The sequence below is a fragment of the Mesoplodon bidens genome (genome assembly GCF_964165515.1).
Source record: "Mesoplodon bidens genome assembly, chromosome: 10".
In the NCBI taxonomy this organism is placed as follows: Eukaryota; Metazoa; Chordata; class Mammalia; order Artiodactyla; family Ziphiidae; genus Mesoplodon; species Mesoplodon bidens.
Genome location: NC_138172.1, coordinates 8,920,282 through 8,944,681, shown reverse-complemented (window position 1 = coordinate 8,944,681; position 24,400 = coordinate 8,920,282). Strand labels below are relative to the sequence as shown.

Sequence of the window (24,400 nt, the reverse complement as noted above, 5' to 3'; positions counted from 1 at the left end):
GCAAGATGGGTTAACTGCCCCCCACAGACTCAAACTCACTGTCCAAAGTGTAGGATTATTGCTGGGAAGTACGTGCCCAGCAAGGGGCAACATTTCTTAGCACCCCTTGCATCCAGGAAGGACCAAGGGAGTAACAAATGGCAAACGGAATATGGGTGGAAGTGATGTATGTTACTCCAAGCCTCGCCCATAAAAGTCTCCCACACGATCCTCCCTACTCTTTCCCCTTTACTATAACTATGATACTGTTAAGCCACTGAGATTTTGTGATCACTTCTTATGGCAGTTAATCGATCCTAACACCCCGAGAGAGTAATCATTCACTGAAGAAGGAATAGTAGGTGTCCAGTGCTTCTGAGGGCAAGTAACATGGGAATAGCCCATCAGATCTGGAAATATGGAAAATGTCCAGTTCTTTGTCAAAGACAGTTTGAGCAGAATGGAAAGAAGAGAAACCAGTGTAGACTGGATGGAGGAAAAAGAGGAGGTGAAATGGAAAGCAACAGTTGTGGACAGTTCTCTTAATAAGGTTTTCAGTGAAAACAATGTGGCGGAAGCTGGGAAGAGGCAGGAGGTTAAGGGTAGAGAGATGGAAATTGAGATAGAAAGAGAGAGACAGAGACAGAGAAAGAGATAGAAAGAAATAGAGATAGTGAAATAGAGACTAAAACAGAGATCAAGGTATAGAGTTGGAGAAAGAGAAAAAGAGATAGAGAGACAGAGAAAGTGATGGAGATAGAGACATTTAGAGGAAAAAGAGACAGAGAGATGGAGAAAGAGAGAAAAAGACAAAGAAAAAGACAGAGGTATGGGACTTCCCTGGTGGTACAGTGGTTAAGAATCCACCTGCCAATGCAGGGGACACGGGTTGGAGCCCTAGTTCAGGGGGAACCCACATGCCGCGAAGCAACTAAGCCCGTGTGCCACAACTACTGAGCCTGCGCTCTAGAGCCCGCGAGCCACAACTACTGAGCCCACGAGCCTAGAGCCTGTGCTCCACAAGAAGAGAAGCCACCACAGTGAGAAGCCCATGCATGGCAATGAAGAGTAGCCCCTGCACACAGCAACAAAGACCCAAAGCAGCCAAAAAAAAAAAAAAAGACAGAGGTAGGGAAAGACACACACACACACGGGAAATCCTAAATATGTTACCACGCTGACAGAAATGAGCTGCCAAATCCACCCCAGGAGACCACCTCCAGCTAGGAGAGCAAACCGCAAACAGATACACTTCAAAGATACTCGCTTTCCATGTACGATATACTACTGCTCTCACCCAGATATGCAACATCTTAGGTGCTCCCTACCCTGCCCTCTATGAACAGAGAAAATGAATATATCCTTAAACAGAGCTCCCTCTCTCCCACCAATTACTCAAGTATAAGTTTAACTATTAAAATGACTATTTCTAGATGTTCAGACACTTCTGAATGAAAACTTGTTGGAACAGAAAGATCATCAGGTTTCAAGTCGGAAAGACTGCGTTTTGACCCGGCTTTGCTGATTCAGAACAATCTGTGATCCTGGGGACAACGCTCACATTTGACCTCACTAAGAAAAAATGGCAAAATATAACTTCCCACCTTACAGGGCTCTGTGAATTTCAGATAAAAGTTAAAAGCAGGGATGGGGAAAGGATTGTGAAACACCAGAATTCCCTAAGATTTATTGATCATTCATTCAGGAAATCAATACTGTGCATTTACTGTGCTTCTAGCTATGTGTGCACTGGGGAGATGAGAGCTGAGAGAGCCACGGGTTTCATGGAGGTTTCACTCTAGGAGAGACGGACAGAAAAAGCAAACAAATAATTACGAGTTGTCAGTTGTATGCAGTAAAAGAAGAGGATGCTAAGAGAAGGGGGAGCTATCTAGGAAAGAGGGTCAGTGAAAATCTCTTTGAAAAGATGATAGTTAAGCTGAGAATTCAGTGTTGAGAAGGAAACCGGGCGTGCAGAGAGTGGGGGTGGTGATAATAATTCCCCAATGTCATCAAATATCTGGTCAGCTTTCAAGTTTCTGTGCCTGCCTCACAGTTTTCTTTTTCATAGTTCATCGGATCATTTCAGCATCCAAAAGGGTCCCATCACCAGGATCACGTGTCTCTTAAGTCTCTTAGAATCCACACATTGCCTTCCTTCCTCTCTTTTCCTCCCAGTGATAAATGACTTGTTTGTCTTCAAGAGTTCCCCACAGCTGGGATTTTGCTGTTTGCATCCACGTGGCGACGTTGTTTAACTTGTTTCTCTGTCCCCTGTACCTCCTATAAACTGGCAGCTAGATCTGGCTTGACTGATTCAGGATCAATATTTCGACAGTACTCACAGGTGGTTTTACCTACTTCCATCGGGCGGTATACACTGTTTAGCTGCCTCTTATTTTGTGACATTACTTCACTGATGATCACTGCCTACATCTGTTATTTCATGAAGGTTTGCAAACCAGTGATGCTCTGATCCAGTGATCCTCCAAGTGTGGTCCTAGGACCAGCAGTAGCAGCATCACCTGGGAACTTCTTAGAAATGCAATTCTCCAGCCCTATCCCAGACCTCTGAATCGGAAGTTCCAGAGTAGGGTCCAGCATCAGTGCTTTAATAAGCCCTCCAGGGGATTCTGATGCGCACTGGTATTTGAGTACCACTGTTCTAATTTCACCACTCCTTTTTTATTGAAACTTCCCGTCACCAACTCTTTGGTTACCCTGACACAGTTCATACAGCCAAACCAGTTAGATGCTTGATTCTTTCCCTTTACATACCAGCTTTCAGAATAATGATTTGGTTCCCCAGCCAACCTTATTTTATTTATTTTATTTACTTTGTTTACTTTGATGGTACCAGTAGAAAGATGCCTTTGGAGGGGAACTATTGAGTTTATTTTGTATCTGTGGAGTTGTGTTGGCTCCTACAAAATCAAGAATGTTAGGGTGCTAGAGAATCTGAGCATAAGTCCCTGAAAAGGCAGCACCCAGGAGTATTAGCAGCCTGGACACCCCAGGAAGTCAAGGGCTCACCATTTCTCAGTACTTCTGCTTTATCTTCCCTGCCGGCGTGTGTTACACAATACACTTCAGGCCTTATTAATCCCATTTCCCCGTCCCTCTCCAAAGGAACGGAGGGCCCTGGGAATGATCAATACTCTTACTGAGATGATAAAGACAGATGAGCCTGGAAGGCCCGGCTGGTGTTGGTAACTACCGCCTCTGTAGGCACTCAATTACTGCTAATGAAAGGGTGACAGGGCTCCCCCCAGGTGACACAGGAGCCGTCTGCAGGCTGCCTGGCCTGGCGTGCAGCTGACAGCCGGCTTCTCTCCTCTCCTGACTGCAGTTCACTCCGCCAGTACAATTCCCCCGGTATATGGAAACTCTAAATGCCACGACACTTCCTCTAATGGAATTTTCAAGGAGGAAGTCCATTTTGCTCAATGTAATGCTATCTTGTAGAGCCACTCCGGGGCCTGCACACGGACTGTCAGCGTGATTCACTGGCGTCCCGGGACCCAGGTGGGTCGTGCGGGAGTGCACCCAGGTGAGCTTGTCCACGACTCTCAGCTGAAAGCTTTTACTTCTGAACCAGGCAGCAAGAAGGCAGCTGCTTCTGCTTTCCAGTATTCCAGATGAGGATATATGAAAGTGTTTGTGTGCATGTGTGTGTGAGATATCTTTTTTCGCTAAAACAGTTGTCATTAAGGGACAATTAATTCCGTGTCCTTTGCTGAGGAGCTAAGTGGAGAGGACATCCCGTAAGTGCTGAATGGATCCATTTCCCTTTCTGGGAACAGTATCTTTCAGGACCACCCCTGTACTGGACACTGGTGGGGCCCTGGCCAGACCCCTGACTGGCCCTTGCAGCCAGCCCTGGCTCCTGTTTCTTGGCTGATAATAATTCACAGTTGCCCAATTTGCTAAGTGTCCTCAGCCGGACCGAGCTGCCTCCCTCCCCGACCGCCAGGCCTCAGCCAGGGACTGGCGAGCAGGAGGGCACAAAGGTGGGCTCCCCGCTGCCACGGAGGGACATGACACTGAAGGCGGTCTTACCCTGAAACCACACGTTCACTTAGCAATCTTCCACCTCCTCACCCCCCATCTCTGGGGCACAACTCCTGCCCTCTCCCCGAAATCACCTGAATACAAATCCCTATTTCAGGCTCTGCTTCTGGGAAGCCGTAAGTAAGGTGTCCCTCCACCACGCTCTGCTCTCAGCGGCTGGAAAGGGACCTGATCCCACTCCCCGTTCCAGAGTCCAGTGAAAGCACCGCACTGCTCTTAAGCACTGCAATGGTTCAGGGATGCGTGCGGAGCCCATGTCAGGCCAATGACCGCGCTGCCTGGTAGGACTACTGTGAAGGAAACTCTTTGGAACTGGGGAAGGTCATTCTTCAGGACCGGAACTAGGGTGAGGAGAGGGGAGCGTGGCACTTGCTTCAGCTGCAAGACCTGAGGAGGGTTACCAGAAAGCTCTTAATCGCGGAATGTAAACCAGTGCAACCACTATGGAAAACAAGGTGGAGAACTACCCAATCCCACTTCTGGGTGTATATCCAAAGGAAATGAAAACACGACATAAAGAGAGATCTGCACTCCCATGTTCACTGCAGCACTGTTCACAGTCACCAAGATGTGGAAGCTACCTAAATGTGTCCATTAATGAATATATATATATCCTACATAACTGAAAACATATACACACATATATTACGGGATACACATTATTCAGCTAGGAGAAAGTAAGAAATCCTGCCATTTGTGACAACATGGATGGACACTGAGGGCATTATGCTGACCTAAATAAACTAGACAAAGACAAACATTCTATGGGATCACTTATACGTGGAACCAAAAAAAAAAATTAAAAACTCAAAGAAACAGAATAGAAAAGTGGTTGAGTTGTTGCCAGGTACTGGGAGGAACTGGGGGAAATAGGGTGAGGCTGGGAAAAGTGACAAACATTCCAGTATAAAATCAATAAGGTCTGAGGATCTGATGCAAAACACGGTGACTATAATTAATAACACTGTATTATGTAACTGAAATTTGCTAAGAGAGTAGAATTGAAAAGTTCTCCACCCTCAGAATAAAAGATGAATATGTGAAATGACAGGTATGTTAATTAACTAGAGGGGGGAATCCTTTCACAAAAACCTTTTTAAAATCCTTTTAAAAACTCAGTAATCACAATACTTTATTTTTAAAAATCAAAAATAATGCCAAAAATAATAAAAAATATATCAGATCTTACCAGGAAGGCAGAATTAGTATTATACTGATTATTCCCTTTGCCTCAGACTCCAATGAGGCTTCATACTCCACTGTAACTCTGCCACCACTCTGGAGGCTCTGCCGAGGATCTAGCCAAGGCAGAGGAAAACAGAGCCAAGAGATGTGGAGAGACAGACTCCTACTGACATAGAAACTACCACATGGAATAGCGGTGAGGATTAAGTAAAGTATGCATGTAAAGCCCTTAAACATAGACCCGCTTATAATAAGCCCAAAATAAATGTTGGTTATCGTTTTGCCACTACTGCCTTTCCTACTGGAATCAATCTCTGCCTCCTTTGAACAAACGCGGTATTCTCTCTCCACCTCTTATGTTCTCATTATCTATTCAGTAACAAGGGAGTATATGTTGATGGATGGACGGATAGATGGATGTATAGACGGACGATTGAATGGTCAATCAATATATACATTATCTCCTTAATATAGAGCATAATTTATCCACTTGTACTTGTACTTTCCTTCCAAGAACCTAGGACTCAGTCCAGTGCCTCACACATGCAAGATACCATTTGTGTTTGCAAAAAGAGGAAGAGAGGTTTGGAGTGAGAGGCTGAGAAAACATCAGTAAATAATAGGTTTGCGTCTTCTACTGAGCCGACATCAAATTATAGTATTAAGGTGGTGTGATTTTTTTTCACCCTCTAAACTTGAGGTCACACCGTTTTAATGACATGGAATGTATCTCCCTCACTCCTTCACTTACTCAAATCTCACCAGTCCTTCGGCTCAGTACAAGTTCCACCCAGCAACCCAGCCCCCTGTGCTTCCTTCTCCTTGATGATAGAATCTTATGATACATGTCATTGGTATCCACCATACATCAATATTCCCTTCCTCATTAATCCTAACCAGCTGTGTGACCTTGGGCAAGACACTTAACCCAACTAGTTTTGCATTTTGGGCATGTTTCCTGATTTTTTTTTTTAAAGAAATGGTTTAAACTGGACAGCTCTGAGGGCCTCCCTGGCTTACATTTTGGTTCTACATTTCTTTTCTGACAGCCTCTCACATCTCACTTTCACTGGGAGACATTTAACCTTATTAAATTGTTTGGCACTTGTTGATTTTTATCACAACCTTTGTGTTACTCTTTAAAGAGGATTTCTATTTAAAAACTCAGTACTGATTTATGTTGGGGAATAATTCCTTGCACTTAAATCTCCTCTTGGCTCCCCAGAGTTCAAAGCATTTTGCAGGCAATTGTCTCATTAATCCTTGTGCACTTCAAAGAATAAAAAAAAAAAACTGTCAAAAACAAAAGTTTTCCTCAAAGATCACCTGCTAGTCAGGGTGAACCCAAGAAGGGCAAAGAAAAAGATTTCTGATGTTCTCTGTCTCAACAACCCAAGACACTGCCAACCTAGGGAATTCTGACATGATTGAAACTTGCTACTTGGTCAATTCGTAGAAAGCTATTCTGAGGGCAATACAAAATATCAAATCATGCAAACTTTAGATTCAATTGTCTTTGAAATACAGTATGTGAGGATGATACAACGGCATAAGAATGCAATTCTGTGATCAGAGTATCTGGGCTCAAAATCCTAAAGTTAATCACTAACCAGCTGCAGACTGAAAGTTACTTTCTCCTCTGTTCAAAAAAGAAAAAAAAGAGAAATACTACTTGAATTTACTTCATTGGTTTGTTTGTGAGATTTAAATAATAAAATGGATTAAACTACTTATCCCAGCATTTAGCACATAGTAGGGACTAAGTCTATATATACAACTGTTATTTTTAACAGTATTATTTCTTTATAACATTTTCTTCCCCTTACCTCTTTTGTACAGGTTAATTTGAGACTGTAGAGAATAAACTCAAGAGACCCAAGGGTGACAGCTTGGGAAGAACCAGTTGAGAGTTTAAAAGGTCCTCTTTGGGGCACAAAGATTGAATGTGCAGATCAAGGTAACTATTCATTCATCAAATATTCATTGTATCTTACCCTATGCTAAGTACTGAGGATACCAAAATGACTAGAGAGGTTCCCAGCCTTGCTGTCAAGAAACTCAAAATTTCTGGGAAAGTCTGTCCCTCATACTGATTTTGATGGACAATGTATCTATTATGGAGAGAACGGGACAAAGGAAAAAGAAGTTTTATTTGTTAGTATTCTTTGGTATATAAGTCAGTTTTTGCCAAGTAACAAATATCCCAATGTCGCAATAATTTACAAAAATACACATTTATTTTTTGCTCATGTTACAAAAGGGCTACATTTGTGCCTCTGCTAGGCTTAGCTCCACTTGTCTTCTCATAACAGACTCCAGCCTGAAAGAAAAGCCAAGTTCTAGAGCATGCGAATCTCATGAAAGAGCAAGAACAAGAGGTACAAAGCCAAATAACTTAAAGCTTCTGTTCAGATAGGTTCCTTTGGCTAAAGAAGATTATATGGCCAAGCTTAATGTCAATGGGTGCGGAAATATACTAAGGCTGTATAGATGTGGGTCAAAAAGGGAGCACAAACAAATAACTGTGAATAACACAATTTACCACACCTACAATGAGAAATGGTGGTAAGCTGTTAAAATTAAGAAAAAGAAATGGAAGAAAAAAAAACATAAGGGGTATTACTAAGTAACTAGAGGCTTTCACTTACAGAATCTGTAGTATTCTAGAGACAAACTATCCTAAGACTATGTGGCTCCTTGTGTGAAGCATGGAACGGGTTAGAAAATAGGCTTTTGAAGTATAAGTGTGTTTGCTGCTTTTCCCAGTTAAAATTCTGGTTGTAAGAGACACACTCTTAAAATAGATTCCTTTCAAGTTTAAAAGGAGGAATTACATGTCACCACTTGAGCACAACCGTCTTACCCTGGTGGCCAACTATGAAATAATATAGATCACAAACTATAACCTAACCCTCCAGGAACTACATCTAGTTATATAGTCATTGTCCTATGTCATATTCATTTGCCAAATAACAAGATTCATAACCAGGTATAGTTTTTTTTTAACTTTACACATCGTTATATATGAAGTAAGTTAATAATACTTTTTAAAGGTTGGATTTTCAATTGAGATGCCTTTCAGCTTTTGGAACAAAAGAAATCAATTGGAAAAATTACTACTTGGTGGGGGACAATGTATGAAGGAGTCAGATTTTTCTATTTTTTGTTCTGAAGAAAAAGTTAATAACTTCATTTAGAGATTTCATGCCTACGAGTAATTAATTTCAGTCTGCTACAGAATTCAATAGTGCATATTTTAAATGTGTTATTCTTGCTTTGATAACAGCAGCTCTGCATCTCATTGTTCAATATTTTCTATCACCAGTCAGAATGTAACATATGGCTTCTGGTGAGAAAATAAAAGAATGTACATAGCATCTGTGTGAACTAAATGTTCAACTTCAAAATAACAAATGTTGTTTGATCCAATGACAAACTTTTTGACTAGACACCTGAAAGAAATTTGGTAGTTGCCTAAGCAAGAAGGGACTCAGGGATGCTTTGAGGCTCTTCAGCCTCAAATTCTGCTTTTCCTTTAAGCCCAGCATATGAGTGCATGATCTGTGTTTAGGAATCTAAGGCAACATTTATGGCACAGAAGGTAATCTCAAGAAATGACACTAGTTTCTGAAGGCTCAACCCTGGAAACCCAGATGAGGATACTGAAGACTCTCTTTGATATTATTCCATTCTAATTTTAAGTTTCAAGCAGTCTAAAGTAAAAGATGTTAATGCATTAAATTCACTAGTTTGAAAGAGAGGCTCAAGACCAGCTGTAAGGCCTTTTGTGGGCTGCAGCAGAGAAAGGAAGCACCCCTTCCTTCAGAGAGTTCTGTAATTCTGAAATCTCTTAGACTCATGCTATGGATTATTTAATTTCTCATTATCTGAACCCTCTTGATATTGAATTGTCATGAGGTCTAGTTTTCTGACTGGCCATCTGGCTTTAGCACTACCTTTTCATTTATTATTAACATATTTTTATTAAGACACTGGACATAGTTATAAAAGCTACTTTGAAATCCTTTTCTGCTACTTCCATTATCTTTGGGCCAGTCTCCACTGATTGTATGTTAGAATTTACCAATGTAACCATTTCAAACTGTACCACTCAGTGGCATTAGTACTTTCACAATGTTGTGCAACCATCACCACTTACCTAGTTTCAGAATTTTTCATCACCCCTAGTGAAAATCTTGCATCATTTAAGCAGCCAATCCCCATTACCCCTTCCTGACAGCCATAACAACCACTAATCCACTTTCTATCACCATGGATTTGCCTATTCTGGATATTTCAAATTAATGGAACATACAGTATCTGGCCTTTGGGGTTTGGCTTCTTTCACTTAGCATAATGTGTTCAAGGTTCATCCATGTTGCAGCATGTGTCAGTACTTCATTTCTTTCTCTTTTTTTGGCTGCATTGGGTCTTCGTTGCTGTGTGTGGGCTTTCTCTAGTTGCGGTGAGCAGGGGCTACTCTTCGTTGCAGTGCGTGGGCTTCTCACTGTGGTGGCTTCTCTTGTTGCAGAGCACGAGCTCTAGGCGCAGAGGCCTCAGTAGTTGCAGCACGCACATCCTTGAGTGTGCGGGCTTCAGTAGTTGCAGTGTGTGGGCTCCTTCGTGGCAGCATGCGGGCTCTAGGGCATGTGGGCTTCAGTAGTTGTGGCGCTTAGGCTCAGTAGCTGTGGCTCGCAGGCTCTAGAGCGCAGGCTCAGTAGTTGTGGTGCACGGCCTTAATTGCTCTGCAGCATGTGGGATCTTCCCGGACCAGGGCTCGAACCTGTGTCCCCTGCATTGGCAGGCGGATTCTTAACCACTGCGCCACAGGGAAGTCCCATTATTTCATTTCTGTATATAACTGAATAATGTTCCACTGTATGGACTCTTTGCATAGAATATCTTTTCCATCATTTTAATTTTAATTTCCTTTTTCTTTGGAACTAAAGTGATTCTGTTGTAGACAATGTATAGATGAATCATATTTTTTATCTTTTCTACCAACCTCTGCCTTTTAATTAAAAGTTTAATCCATTTACATTTAAATAATTATGGAAGAAATTCTGACATTTTGCTGTTTCTTTTCCATATGTTATATATTTTTATTTGCTTCTTAATTCCTCCATTACTGCCTTTAATTGATTTTTATAGTATACCATTTTGATTGTCTTCTCATTTCCTTTCCTGAATTTTTTAAAAGTATCTTCTTAGTGGTTACCTTTGGACTTGTAATTAACATCTTAAACTTATGTAACTTTTTTGAACTGATACCAATTTAGGTTTGATAATATACAAAAACTCTACTCCTACATATCTTTGTTCCTCTTCCCATATATTGCTATTGTCACAGATTACATATTTATATATTACATGCACCAGGGAAGCCGTTTGGCAGTTTTAATTTTAATGTAGTCTGACTTAATTTCTCTTTCATGGTTCATGCTTTTAGTGTTACATCTAAAAAGTCATCATCAAACCCAAGGTCATCTAGATTTTCTTCTACGCTATCTTCTAGGAGTTTTATAGTTGTTGTTTTTTTTTGCGGTACGCGGGCCTCTCACTGCTGTGGCGTCTCCCGTTGCGGAGCACAGGCTCCGGATGCGCAGGCTCAGCGGCCATGGCTCACGGGCCCAGCCGCTCCGCGGCATGTGGGATCTTCCCAGACCGGGGCACGAACTCGTGTCCCCTGCATCGGCAGGCGGACTCTCAACCACTGCACCACCAGGGAAGCCCTAGGAGTTTTATAGTTTTGCATTTTACACTTATGGCTATAATCTACCTGATTTTAACTCAACTCTGTTGAGTTGCCTTTGTTCTTTTGTCAAAAATCAGTTGACTGTATTTGTGTGGATCTAGTCCTGGACTCTCTGTTCTGTTCCATTGATCTGTTTGTCTACAATTGTCTTATCTTTTTAAAATGGGTCATACTTTTCAGTTTTTTAAAATCCTGAGTAACTTTGGATTTATCCTGGGTATTTGAAATCAGGCAGAGAGTCTATATTTGTTATGTTATGGAAAGCTTATATTGTGTTTTATTTCTCTGAAGAGTGTTGGATTTTTTTTTTGACTATTTGAGTTCAAACTGCAAACACTATGTCTTAGACATAATTCAAATTTCAGTTTAATTATTTTATCCTTAGTTTGGTAGTTTGAAGTTTATACACACTATCAGTACCTCCCTTTTTCCGCATCTCTCTTTCCAGGATTATTTCCTCATGTTCAAATGCCTGCCATTGCTTCTATCCTCTGGTTCTTCCAGCAAGAAAAACTGAGTTTTCTATCCTGCCTGATGCAGGCTGGAGCCTTCCCTCAGCCTAGAAGCTATGAAAAAAGGTAACTCACCCAATGCTGTTCTCTGTTCTAAGTGTAAACTCCCATCTAGAATCTGCTTGTTTTTGCTCTTTCTCCAATGCCTTCAGGTAGTCACATCTTGTATTTTGTCTACATTTTATTTATTTATTTTATGGTTGTTATCTGTGTGAGGATTATTTCAAAAAGAGCTTACTTAGTTATACCTGGGTCTAATACTTCTACAACTACCATCACCACCATTATCATGGCTACTAGAGATTGAGTGTTTACTACCAAGACATCAAAATCCAACTTTATTTGATGTGTAGTTTTATGCCTGGAGGCTTTTGAGCCTGAATACTAGCTCACTGGGACAGATGTTGTGATCAATTACTTGTGCCTGCCATGAGCATCAGAATGAGAGCTGGGTAGCATGGCACACATGCCACCTGACTGCTATCATTTGACTAGTATGGATTAGGGATGGACACTAAATGTCATTCTAATTTAATCCTCATATTTCTCTTATGAGACGTTTACTGTTCTTATTATACATAAGAGGAAATCCAGCCCTAGGAGTGATAACTAGGGACTGACTCATTTCAAAGTTCACTATGCATTGCCTTCTCCCATGAGCTACACATCAACTGCAGTATCTCTCCATCTCCTCAGCACCAAGATACCCGATTCTTTTCTCAAATAGTTAGAATAACGTCCATTCTTGGTATTTGTAACCAAGATACAGACAGACAGCTCTGCTTATTTCTTAAGCATTTTTAAATTCTTTCTATTTAAGTAATCTTTTTTTATAAAAAACCAGCTTTTATAGTACAAAAAATGCATATTTAATTTAGAAAATTCAAAAGGTATGCTTAAGCAAAAAGATGATGATATAAATCACCCAAAAAGGTGGCCTTTTTTCTTAAAGAATACTGTTATGTAGAGTTATAAGTGCTTGCCTAGAGTCCCACTGATCCAAGAGACTTTAAAACTGAAACTAAAGGAGAGAGGGAAATGGGTAGATAAAGCTGTAAATTATGGATGTAAGGAGTCATCATGTATAGTTTGGGATTAAATACAGAGAGGTGCTGGGCAATCCATAGGAGAAAATGATGAGAAAAGAGGCAGGGAGAGTCTTTATCACCTTAGATCTCTTCAGACTTCTGCACAGAACATGGAGCACCAGTTAAATCCAGCAAGGTGTCAGGCTCAGAAATCTCCCTTCTGTCTGCTAATAGCCATGATCAACAAAATTTATTCACGACCCCAATAAAACTCAAAGTATATGTGTGATAACAGCTCTCACATCCCCACCATGGGAAGAGATATTTAGGAAGGAGAGAGACTCAGTCATTAAAACCATGGCCTTGACCTAAGAAATCTTTGTCACAAAGCCGACACAAATGCACTTTTTTAAGAATTCATGCTTCCAAGTCAAACTCACACTGGGGCTCCCACGCTAACCAAAGGCAAAATTCTTCAAGAGTAGACAAGTAGTCTAGGAATCAGACAACCTCTCCCTCTACAGGGCATCCCTGGTTTCAAGTGCCAATGCTTTTTCAGACTACTGAGGACCCGTTCCAAGTCTATTCATGACCAGATGTAACCCCTTACAATACAGATTCACAGCCAAGTTCAGCTTTCCTGGCTGTGACGCTAGAGCAGACCAGGCACATATACTTCTATCTCCAACTAACATCTGTTTGTCTCTGAAATAATTTTCTAAATATTGTGTGATGGCTGATTTTATATATCAACTCGAATGCGCTAGGAAATTCCCAGATAGCTGGTAAAACATTATTTCTAGATATGTCTGTGAGAGTATTTCTAAAAGAGGTTAACATCTAAATTGGTAGATTAAGTAAAGAGTGCCTTCACTAATCCCATGGGCATCATCCAACCTGTTGAGGATCTGAATAGAACAAAAAGGTGGAGGCAGGGAAATTTACTCTTTGCTTGAGCTCCTGCCTTCAGGTACTGACAGCTCACGGTTCTCAGGCCTTCAGACTTGGACTAAATTATACCACCAGCTTTCCTGGTTCTCCTGCTCTCAGACAGCAAACTGTGGGACTTCTCAGCCTCCATAATTGCCTGAGCCAATTCCTGTAATAAATCTCCTCGTATATGGCTGTTCTCTGGAGAACCCTAATATGTATCATTTGCATACACAGCACTTCATAATAGTACACTATTGATATGTATTCTTCTGATGCTCTGACCACAGCTTTATGCCCTTAGCTAATGGAAAGCTAGCCTACAAGACTGCCCTACACACTCTCAGCCAATGAGCACTGTGACATGCTGTCCTGAGTAAGCAAGTTCGTAGTGCATGGTGTGCCCTACACCACAGACACATCTTCAGTTTACTTTCTAGCTGGTGCACAGTTTTTCCCCCTAATGGCTGACAAAAAGTTGTATAATAGTAGCACTGGACTTACCGTAAGGAAACCAATATCTAATGTATGGGTATGAAAATGTAGGACAACTCAAAGGGTCTTTCAGGAAATGGTCAAGGAAACAGAGGCTAAAGATCTGGTAAGCTTTTAGGGAATAGCGGCAGCCACTGGGCATTTTGAAGGTCAATGTGAACCTAACTTCAGCCTGCAGGATGGGCCAACCACTGTATACAGAGTAGGAGGATGAACCCACCACGCAAGGCATGTGAGAACTTGAGATCTGAAAGAAATGGAAGACTTATTCCTAAGACAGAGGGGCTGTGTCACAAACTGTCAAATACAATGCTGATAAGTGACTGTACTTGTGTCTAAATGACACATATTTGCTAAACAACATAATTTTGTATTGTCAAGTGCCAAAGGAAGAACTGCATTTTGAAGCCTATTCTAATTAATGCTACCTGCTACAACAAACAACCTTATGACCTTGGTGTCTTAACCCAGTAAGAATTTCTCTCTTGATCATGCAAAGTCTAATGTCAACACTCCTGGATGAGTGGCTCTCTTGCCTGGCTTTCTTCCAAGCAAGGATGAGGAGCAGATCCAGTTCCTCCCGTTTACATGCTACTGTCTTCTAAGCTTTGGAGCCCTTTGCTTCCAGCCATGCAGATGGGGACAGTAAGAGAGCATGTGGAAGGTTACATGGGATGTCTTATGACTAGACCTGAAACTAATGAACATCACTACCACCCACATCCCGCTGTCTAGAATTAGAGATGCGGACTCATGTAGACACAAAGGGACTGAGAAATACCCAATTCCTTTCTTCCCAGTAAGAAAATGAAACAGTGGGGTAAATTCATGGTGTTATCTCTGTTGCAAAGCTCCAGTTAATCCCTCCTTCCTACTTTCAAACATTTATTGAGTGCCCCCTACCTGCTGGATATGGTGCCTGGTGCTAAGGGCTATAATTAGTAGGACACATTTCCACGTTGGGTGACTCCCAGCTTTCAACCTTAGTTGACTGTTGAATGATACTACCCCCAACCATGGAACAAAATAAGGGAGAAGGAGCAGTTTAAGAGGAAGGATGTAAATTCAGTTTTAAAAACATGCTCAGTTTGAAGTCCCAAAGGGACAGCCACATGGTACCTAAAGCTAGGAAGGAAAGTTCAAACGGAGCTCGAAACTTGGGAGACATTAGAAAACAGGCCATTGAAGGATGAGGGTTGATGAGGTCACCCAGAGACCATGTGGCAGGTAGAGGGGAGAAAAGTAGTGACCTCAGGACAGAACCATGAAGAAGCTCATGGAAGGGGTGGGGGGTGGGGACACCAGATGGCTCTGAGCAGAGCCACCCAGAGAAATAGGAGGAGATGGATGTCCTCAGAATGCATGGATGAAATCAGAGCAGTTTCAGCAGCACAGAGGCTAAAAGGCCAGATGGGCTTGGGTACAGGACCAAATGGGAGGTAAAAAAATCAGAGATTCTGGATGTCCATGACTCTCCCCAAAACCTTACGATGAAGGGAAAGATAGAAGAATAGGTCTGTAACCAGAGGGACTTAAGGATAAGGGAGGATTTTCATTTATTTTAAAGTCAGAAGAGAAACTGCTGTGTTTAAAGTGGAACAGAAACATCTCACTGAATAAGAAAAGTTGAAGGTAGGAGAGAGAGGAAACTCTTTCCCTTCCCCTTAAAAAATAATGAAACTGGGCTTCCCTGGTGGCACAGTGGTTGAGAGTCCACCTGCTGATGCAGGGGACACGGCTTCGTGCCCCGGTCCGGGAAGATCCCATATGCTGCTGAGTGGCTGGGCCCGTGAGCCATGGCCGCTGGGCCTGCGTGTCCGGAGCCTGTGCTCCGCAGCAGGAGAGGCCACAACACTGAGAGGCCCACGTACCGCAAAAAATAAATAAATAAATAAATAAATAATAATAATAATAATAATAATGAAACTAACACACATTCATTTGAGCAATACAGAAGTAAAGTAGAAAATGAAAGCCCTGCCCATTCCCCCAGGACCCACCACTTTCAGCCTCAGAGGTTTACCTATTCACTCTATACTTCTCCTTAATGTTTATCATAAAGTTTACCATACTATGTACTCCTATTGATTGTGTTTACTATTAATTTCCCTGGATGAAAATGTAAGCTCCAGAAAGGCAGATTTTTTTTTTCTGTGTGCTGTCTGGCACACAGTATACACCAATAAATATTCATTGGGTAAATGAATGGGGCATGTGTTTCTGGGTTTTTCTGTAGATGAAAATAGGCCACACAATATACATTATTCTACAACTTCCTTTTTCAACATAATAGAACTATATCCCTGCATAGAGATCTACCTTATTCATCTTAACAGTTACATAAAATGGCTATGGCAAGATTTATCTACGTAATCTTTTACTGATGAGCATTGCAGATATTTCTAATTTCTATTATTATACATAAGCCTATGCATGTACTATACGTTGCACTTTCTTGAAGCAGAATTTCTATAGGAGAGATTCCTAAAAGTGGAATTAGTAAGTCAAAGACTAAGCTCATTAAGATGCTGACAGTGCATCTTAAAATTCTCCTTGAAAACAGGTCGAATCAGTTTGAACATATGAGAGTGGAGAGGAACCATGGACAGAGCCAAGTTCTAGAGGATACGGAGTACTTTAGACCAGGAGGGGATTCGGACAAGGTCATAAGGAGAGGTACTAAAAAAGATACTTGGGCAAGAAGGGTACCTGTGGAATCATCATCAGAACAACAGGGATGAAATCTCTCTCCAGATGAAAAAACATCACAGTTACCTTTCATGAATCCTCTCCCTTCCCAGAGTTACACAGAGAGCTGGCAACTCAAATCAGGGAAAGTATTTAGCATTCCTTCCCTGGGCCGTCCCTCTCCCCACTGCTTTGTGCTAAAAGCAACCAGGGCTCGCTGTCTCCCTTTAAAAACATAATTAACATTCTCAGTGGGGTGGGCTGTGCACATTACTTGCACATGGCTGCTTCCTGTCTTGTTAGCTCACACTGGCTTTGGAATAATACCCCAAGCAATGCTCTTTTTTTTTTTTTTGCGGTACCCAGAAATGCTCTTAGTTCCTTTTTCTTTAATTAAGGGAACCTTTTAACTCTGCTGCCTGCTGACTCTTCCCCTCCCTAATTCAACAAACCTGCATTGAGTACCTACTATGTGCCAGACACTGTGCCCACCTGGAAAAATCAGACCAGGTCCTGCTTTCAAGATCTCGCATGCCTTCAAGAATTCAGACCCATGTCTAATCACAAGGTAATATGGTAAATATCACAGAAACAGTACATACGGAGCACTTTACAAGGAGAGGAGAAAACAGGAATTGATTCTGCGTTGGATGTAGAATAAGGATGCTTTTGCAAAGTGCTGACAGTTTAAAACAAGGGAATGAGCAAAGGATTTGGTGTCAGAAAAAAGTCCAGTTCCTAGTTCCAGCTCCCCACTGACCAGCTGAGGGCTCCATTTACAAGACAGAGATCACAGTCATCCCTAAGCTCTTGCAGTGATTGGGAGGATCCCTTATTAACCACAAGAGAGCACAAAGATTTGAAGTAGCACAAGCAAAGTCATCGTTTATTTAGCATCTACTAAGTACTAGGCATCATTTAAGCATTTTATATACTTTAGCAACTCCAAGACACTCTCTTATGGTGAATGTTGCTAGCTTCATTTCACAGCTGAGAGAGTCAGTCGTTAAATAAATTCTAATGGGCAGAGTCAGAATGCGAACACACAGCTGCTAAAACATGTGCTCTTTCCAACGTACCAGACTGCCTTCTACTCTTATTACTAGGCACTGGAATGGCTAAGATGCTGTTGGCTAAAAGTGGATTCTGGCAATTAGAGGTGTGCTGCAGGAGACATTATAAATCTACACAATGTGAATATTCTCATCAGCGCCCCGCCTGGATATACCACTTGCTGTTGCCACCACTGTTTTCCAATCAACAGGAATTTGTTAAGTGTGTACTACACTCCAAGCCTTGTAAGGGAATGATGATGAAGGCATGCTGTCCTCAAGAAATGTCAACTATTGCTGGCAAGGGAGAACTAGCACCTGTACAGCAGAAGCCAGTCTCCTCAGTTTGGTCCAGCACACACTGTGTATGAGACCCTCAGATGAAGACATCCAGCAGACACACAGAAATCCATACTTGCAGCTTTGGAATTTTGGAATCATCAGCATGCAGGTAATATTTGAAATCAGTTGTGCAAGTATTGACCTGGTTACCAACCTCACTCTGAATTCCCAAGTCCAGAGCAGCCCTGAAGGAAGTACAAAGGAAGAAAGAAATTCAATCTCGAGCAATTGTTTACATTCAGTTACCAGGAGGAAAATATCATATGGTTTGTCTTCCTTTTCTCCATGTTTTCCAAACATCTCACCATTATCCTCAAAGAAAAATCTGCCCTGAGAATGGAAATGAAAGAAAACACATCTTCCCTCTGGCTTTAAAATTATAAATAAATAATTATGAGGCATACTGGATCTAACAGGTAGTATGTGGAATCCACAAAGCCATGAGAGCAGCATTACTAAGAACCATGTGATATATATTTAGCCCTACACAACTGGAAGTGGCACACGAATCAAGCTGCCAAGTATTCATTTGCGCTCCAAATGCAGTTGGTCAAATCCCGTAAGGCATTTCTATAATGACAGTTTTCTACATGCCTGATCTCGACCAGAAATTATGGGTTCCATAAAAAGTAACAGCAGGATGATTTTAGTCAAAACCCAATTTACATTCTGCATTTCTGTTCAATAGCCTAGTTGACTGAGGCCCTTTGGGAACAACTCTCATCCTGTGGTACTAAAGCTCATTAAATAAAACCATGAATTGTGCAAAATGGTTACACACTTGGCTTACAAGTTCCTTAAATATTATCTACCTTTCTCCTTGACTTAAAATATCAAGCAGAAAAACCACTGACATATTGTGACTGATGAGACACACAGCAAGAAGAAACCACCTTAGCCTACTGGAAATAGCAACCTCGCCAGTGTGTGCGGGTATAACTTGATGTAATTGCCTCAGAGACTGGAAATAGCACATACCCACATGTAGCCACTAAATTCACTACGTGTGAACTGAGGCTCACTTAAATGCAAGTTCCGTGAGGTGCCACCTAACCAGGCAGAAGAAAGAACAGTTGGAGTGAGGACCTGGTTTTAAAGCTAAAAGCATCTGCAGAAGCCCCACGGTTATTCACCACCTCTGACCATTACTCAAACATTTTGCTAACTCCATATCTTCCCCCATATTGTGCTAGATCGTTCCTCATCAACCTACGATCATGTCCACTCTCTCTGAGCTTCCTGTGTGTATTTCAGAAGAAAGCTGATAACTACATTTCCCATAATCTCCTCCCCCATAAGGTTTCTGATTAGACTTAGTCAATGAGAGCCACTTGAGTGAGATCTGGAAGGCAGAGCATGGACATGGAGACACATGGGTCAACACTGGATTGGAAGCCGCTCTTAGGTGAGCTTCATGGGGACCCCTTGTACTTATGCTACAGACCTATGGTTCTCTAACTTTAGCATGCATCAGAATCTTCTGAAAGGCTTGGTAACACGCAGATGGCTGGGCCCCAGCCCCAGGGTCTCTGACTTAGGCGACCTGGGGTGGGGCCTGAGAATATGAATTTCTAACAAGTGCCCAGATGACACTGATGCTGCAGGTTGGGAGACTACATAGTGAGAACTACTTCTGCAGACTGAGACACCTGGAGGAGCATCCGCAAGTAGCTTCCAGAGGAACACCTGAGAGCTACCTGGATCAGAGCTGCAAGCTGAGATCATCAGGTCTCCAGCCAGACCTGTATCCCCGCCCCTCCTCTCCCAGTGGCCACATAAGCCTCTAGTTCCCTGTGTGTAAAAGCCTTCACGTACCTAAGATAAAGACTGTCAATATACAACTCCTCAAATCCATAGCCACTGCCTTATATATGGTCCTTTTCCTAACTGGGCACTCCGTAACCCAGTCACCCTTCAAATGATAAAATAGTTCAATTCTCCTCTTAAAAACCTTTGATGCTCCCAAACTGGAAACAGGCCAAATGACTATGAATGCTGAATAAACCAAGAGTGATACAATGAAGTACCACTCAACAATAAAAGACTACTGATGCTGCAACAACATGGATAACTCTCAAAGGCAATTTGTTGAGTAAAAGAAGCCAGACTCAAAGGCGACCAACTCATGGGCTTCCCTGGTGGTGCAGTGGTTGAGAATCTGCCTGCTAATGCAGGGGACACGGGTTCGAGCGCTGGTCTGGGAGGATCCCACATGCTGCGGAGCAACTAGGCCCGTGAGTCACAACTACTGAGCCTGCGCATCTGGAGCCTGTGCTCCGCAACAAGAGAGGCCGTGACAGTGAGAGGCCCGTGCACCGCGACGAAGAGTGGCCCCCGCTTGCCGCAACTAGAGAAAGCCCTCGCACAGAAACAAAGACCCAACACAGCAAAAATAAATAAAGTAATTAATAAACTCCTACTCCCAACATCTTCTTTAAGGAAAAAAAAAGGCGACCAACTCTATGGTTCCATTCCTACGACATTCTGGAAAAGATAAAACTCTAAAGACAGAAATCAAATCAATGTAGCCAGAAACTGGGGTGAGAGATGGAGACTGACTACAGTGGGATAAAGGGAGAGAGATCCTGCATCTCAACTGCAGTGGTGGTTATGCATCTACATATATTTGTCAAAATGTATAGAACTGTATACCTCAATAGGGAAAGTTACTGTATGGAAATTATACCTCAATACACTTGACTTTTAAAAGATGGATGCTCTCTATTGTCAAGAGCACTAACTCCAAATTTCTGAGGAAAAAAAAGACAGGAAGAGAGGGTTTGTGCTTACGAGTGGTGCAGAACACAGAAAAGGCTCAAGTCCACACTAGCGCTTAGAGTCCTCCGTATATTCAGAAGGGCTATCTCTCAGGACTGCTAACAGTGACCATGAAAATCTATAGAAACCACACAGTGTGGCAGAGGGACAAAGAATAGTCGAATCCTGCCATCTCATGTGACAACCCCTGAGAAAAGTTAAATAACCTCCTTAAAGTTACAGCTACGGCACTTTCTTCTAGTTGCCCCAAAGAATCTGGCAAAAATGGAAGCCTGATACAGAAGTGAAAATCCAGGTTCATAAAAGCACAGAATTTAACTCTTACTTATCTCATGAGCTGGCAGAGTATTTCTGCAATTACGGAAGTCTGATCCCATTACCAACAGTCCAATATTCTTCTGGAAAACATCAGCCATTTGGCTCTCTGGAGATCTACACATCTGATGTATCTGGTTAAACACCTACTTCCTGCACTGTGGTAGAGGCATCTTATGTCCTTTTATATCTCGTTATCCTTCCCTTCTGGATGGATGGATTACACTTCCCTGACTCCCACCTGCCTGCCAGCCTAGGGGTTGCGAGAAGCAGCAGCATTTGTCACTTTCATGCTGGAGCACTTACTTGATGATGTGGAATGTTCTAGCACTCTTTTCTTGCTGCAGTAATCAGGGAAGAGACTTCGTGTGGAAATAGAAGGCAGCCTCGATTACACAAAGTGCAGAACCACTCGGGATGCCACCAGGACCCTGAGAGAACCTGCATCAAAGAGAAATGGGGTTTTGTTAATCTAGGCACTGAGACCATGGGGCTGTTTGTTACAGCAGCATCACTTGGGATATCCTGACTCATATACCCACATCCAACCCCCAAGTTTAATGTTAACTGAGAGAGGTTATTATCCTACTCAGTTTTGTCTGGGGAAAGGATCATTCAGCCTACAGGCCTTGTAAACTCTGATATAAAAAAAAGACTCATAAAATTTTTCTTTTCCTAAGGTTGCACAAATAGTAAGAAGCAGAAAAGGTAAAGATTTGAATCCAAGTCCAAAGTGTGGTCTCTTTCCTCCAAGCCACACTATCTACCAACACAGTGATGAAGAATTAGCATTGCTATGGAATACTTATAAAAATAAAAATATTTCTTATATGTTATTGCCATACATATTCATCAACCCAATAGACGTAGATATTGAGAAACTGTTACGTACCCGAAAATTTAGCTGTCATGGAGTATTAAAAAAAAAGGAAGTCATCATCTTTATTTTTTTGTTTATTTATTTTTTATACACAGCAAAGGAAATCATAAACAAGATGGTTGTTTATACACATCAGTGTATATATGTCAATCCCAATCTCCAATTCATCACACCACCACCACCAACCCCCGCCACTTTCCCCCCTTGGTGTCCATACGTTTTTTCTCTACTTCTGTGTCTCAATTTCTGTCCTGCAAACCGGTTCATCTGTACCATTTTCTAGATTCCACACATATGCGTTAATATATGATATTTGTTTTTCTCTTTCTGACTTACTTCACTCTGTATGACAGTCTCTAGATGCATCCACATCTCTACAAATGACCCAATTTCGTTCCTTTTTGTGGCTGAGTAATATTCCATTGTATATATGTACCACATCTTCTTTATCCATTCGCCTGTCGATGGGCATTTAGGTTGCTTCCATGACCTGGTTGTTGTAAATAGTGCTGCAAGGAACACTGGGGTGCATGTGTCTTTTTGAATGATGGTTTTCTCTGGGTATATGTCCAGTAGTGGGATTGCTGGGTCATATGGTAATTCTATTTTTAGTTTTTTAAGCAGCCTCCATACTGTACTCCATAGTGGCTGTATCAATTTACATTCCCACCAACAGTGCAAGAGTGTTCCCCTTTCTCCACACCCTCTCCAGCATTTGTTGTTTGTAGATTTTCTGATGATGCCCATTCTAACTGGTGTGAGGTGATACCTCATTGTAGTTTTGATTTGCATTTCTCTAATAATGAGCGATGTTGAACAGCTTTTCATGTGCTTCTTGGCCATCTGTATGTCTTCCTTGGAGAAATCTCTATTTAGATCTTCTGCCCATTTTTGGATTGGGTTGTTTGTTTTTTTACTATTGAGCTGCATGAGCTGCTTGTATATTTTGGAGATTAATCCTTTGTCCGTTGATTCGTTTGCAAATATTTTCTCCCATTCTGAGGGTTGTCTTTTCATCTTGTTTATGGTTTCCTTTGCTGTGCAAAAGCATTTAGGTTTCATTAGGTCCCATTTCTTTAGTTTTGTTTTTATTTCCATTACTCTAGGAGGTGGATCAAAAAAGATCTTGCTGTGATTTATGTCAAAGAGTGTTCTTCCTATGTTTTCCTCTAAGAGTTTTATAGTGTCCAGTCTTACATTTAGGTCTCTAATCCATTTTGAGTTTATTTTTGTGCATGGTGTTAGGGAGTGTTCTAATTTCATTCTTTTCCATGTAGCTGTCAAGTTTTCCCAGCACCACTTATTGAAGAGACTGCCTTTCCTCCATTGTATATCCTTGCCTCCTTTGTCACAGATTAGTTGACCATAGGTGCGTGGGTTTATCTCTGGGCTTTCTATCCTGTTCAATTGATCTATATTTCTATTTTTGTGCCAGTACCATATTGTCTTGATTACTGTAGCTTTGTAGTATAGTCTGAAGTCAGGGAGTCTGATTCCTCCAGTTCTGTTTTTTTTCCTCAAGACTGCTTTGGCTATTGGGGGTCTTTTGTGTTTCCATACAAATTTTAAGATTTTTTGTTCTAGTTCTGTAAAAAATGCCATTGGTAATTTGATAGGGATTGCACTGGATCTGTAGGTTGCTTTAGGTAGTATAGTCATTTTCACAATATTGATTCTCCCAATCCAAAAACATGGTATATCTCTTCAACTGTTGGTATCATCTTTAATTTCTTTCATCAGTGTCTTATAGTTTTCTGCATACAGGTCTTTTGTCTCCCTAGCTAGGTTTATTCCTAGGTACTTTATTCTTTTTGTTGTAATGATAAATGGGAGCGTTCCCTTAATTTGTCTTTCAGATTTTTCATCATTTGTGTAGAGGAATGCAAGAGATTTCTGTTCATTAATTTTGTATCCTGCAACTTAACCTAATTCATTGATTAGCTCTAGTAGTTTTCTGGTGGCATCTTTAGGATTCTATATGTATAGTATCATGTCATCTGCAAACAGTGACAGCTTTACTTTTTCTTTTCCAATTGGTATTCCTTTTATTTCCTTTTCTTCTCTGATTGCCATGGCTAGGACTTCCCAAACTATGTTGAATAACAGTGGTGAGAGTGGACATCCTCGTCTTGTTCCTGATCTTAGAGGAAATGCTTTCAGTTTTTCACCATTGAGAATGATGTTTGCTGTGGTTTTGTCATATATGGCCTTTATTATGTTGAAGTAGGTTCCCTATATGCCTACTTTCTGGAGACTTTTTATCATAAATGGGTGTTGAATTTTGTCAAAAGCTTTTTCTGCATTTATTGAGATGATCATATGGTTTTTTTCTTCAATTTGTTAATATGGTGTACCACATTGTTTGATTTGCATATATTGAAGAATCCTTG

At 41.4% G+C, this 24,400-nt stretch overlaps 1 long non-coding RNA gene across 1 annotated transcript in view; it reads right to left on the bottom strand.

Moving 5' to 3' along the window:
• LOC308623785 overlaps positions 1–21,657 on the bottom strand; it is an 80,244-nt gene extending 58,587 nt beyond the window's left edge. Inside the window, exon 1 of the long non-coding RNA XR_014016883.1 lies at positions 21,437–21,657. This is a non-coding gene — a long non-coding RNA (uncharacterized lncRNA). The remainder of the gene's footprint in view (positions 1–21,436) is intronic.
• Positions 21,658–24,400: the final 2,743 nt, after the last annotated feature.